The sequence below is a fragment of the Nicotiana attenuata genome, unplaced genomic scaffold (genome assembly GCF_001879085.1).
Source record: "Nicotiana attenuata strain UT unplaced genomic scaffold, NIATTr2, whole genome shotgun sequence".
Classification (NCBI taxonomy): domain Eukaryota; kingdom Viridiplantae; phylum Streptophyta; class Magnoliopsida; order Solanales; family Solanaceae; genus Nicotiana; species Nicotiana attenuata.
The window spans coordinates 2,997-4,895 of NW_017693174.1; the positions used below are offsets into that span (position 1 = coordinate 2,997).

Below are 1,899 nucleotides of genomic sequence, written 5' to 3' on the forward strand. Positions count from 1 at the left end.
TTATTATGCAAATATAATAAATGATGCTGCTATTAATGTAGGCAATGTTAATCCAACTATGCATTTTACTACTTCTACTGCATTTGCTACTATGGATGAAGATGAAGGCCTTGGTGGTTATAATCTATATTTCCTTCCACTCAAACCAGTAGCAGGAACATTGATGAACTTCAATTTTACTTGCAAAAACAAATAGAGCCTCGCATAAAGGAATTTTCACCGTTGGAATGGTGGCATGAGAATGAAAAATAATTTCCTGTTCTTTTCGTTATGGCTCGAGACGTGCTGAATGTGCCAATTTCAGCTGTTGCATCAGAGAGTGCATTTAGTCAAGTAAGACAATAACTAGGAGACACGCGCCACTCATTGGGAAGCAATGCTTCGGAAGTTTTAGTATGTTTCAGAGATTGGATTAGATCGGAATGAAGAAATCAGGGACGTGAAGATGTTGATAAACCAGAATACGAGGAACTTGGAGATATATTAACACATGGTAACCCATATGAATTTAACACTCTAGAAGATGGCCAAGAAGTTCACATTGATTATGCAATGCAAAACTTTTGAAGTTCTTGATTTATATTTACTAATTAAAGTTTGAATTTACTCTTTTTTCTTTAATTTAGTTGTTGTAAAATGTAAACTTTAATTTGCAAGTTTGAGTTAAAAAAAAGAACGTGCAAATTATAAGTTCAATATTTTTTTTCCATCTTCATTGTATTCTATTATCTTAGATTCTTAATGAAATATTTAAATATAAGGATTTTAAAGCCTTTGAAATTTATTAAAACACTCTTTTTATAAGATTGTTTTTATGTTTTATATTTTTACTTTATCTTAATATAAATTGCGGTAGTTATACAAATTACACATAATTTTTTTAAAATAAAATCGACCCGCCCAGCCTCTTAGACCCGGAACTGTTCCGGTTCAATTATTCACCGGAGGTGCTAGAAACCGATAAAACCGGTAACCGACCCGGAAGACCGGCAGATCTCCTTTTCCAATAGCCCGAACCGGACCGGCCCGCCCCGTTGACACCGTTAACTAATAATTATCCAGGAAAACTTCCCTCGAGTAATCTTATGTTCAGTATTTGTCAATGCACTTGGATTTCCACAATAAAAGGTAATGTAAGTATTTGATTTGTTAATAAAGTGAGCGTATCTTCAAATTAGTGGAGTGTTGAGTGTAATTTACCAAAAATTGAGCACTTAAAAAGCTATAACAACTATTGATGCAAAGAAGGAAAAGTTCCCTTTCAAAAATAATTGCAATTATTTTAACCTAATTTCACTTTTTGCATCTACACTGTTCCTTTTTCAACAAATCAAGAATTCGCACAAATTTCTTCGGTTTCTCAAATTTGTGTTCTCATTTTTTCATCTCTTTTTCTGTCCTCTAGCGCTATACTATCCGGTGAGTTCTGTTTTGCACCACAAGTTCAATTAGATATTTAATTTCAATAGTTTATCTCCACTGTGATTATAGCTTTAACTGTATGTCAATTTACTGTATGTGTTTGACAATTTTTTTTTTTTTTTGGTTTTTTGGTAGATCCATGGAATTTTTTATAGCATTTATTAGTAGCATATTGTATCTCCTTTGACGGATAGTATGAATAGACGTAGTCAATTTTGGGATGAAGATTTCTATTGCGTAATAGCTCCAAAATGTGTTAAGGTATAATGCCACTCTGAGAACATAGACAGTTGTAAATTTGCTCAATTTACTAATAGAAATTTCAATTTTTACTCTGATAAAATAGTTCCTCCAGAATCCTTGAGCAATTTTCTACTCCCTTTTATTGATGTGCAAAATATTGTGTCAGGATTATTTACACGCAAGTTTTTGATTGAACAGTGTTGCAAGCAGCAGTATATAAAAAGTATGGGGATT

The 1,899-nt window shown here is 32.6% G+C and overlaps 1 long non-coding RNA gene across 2 annotated transcripts; it reads left to right on the forward strand.

The window, feature by feature from the left end:
- The first annotated feature begins 1,061 nt into the window (after positions 1-1,061).
- Positions 1,062-1,899, forward strand: LOC109222573. 2 transcript variants are annotated; one of them, XR_002067425.1, is made up of 2 exons: positions 1,062-1,128; positions 1,832-1,899. It is a non-coding gene; the product is annotated as an uncharacterized LOC109222573 (long non-coding RNA). The 2 variants fall into 2 exon arrangements; XR_002067424.1 differs by lacking the exon at positions 1,062-1,128 and adding an exon at positions 1,139-1,419.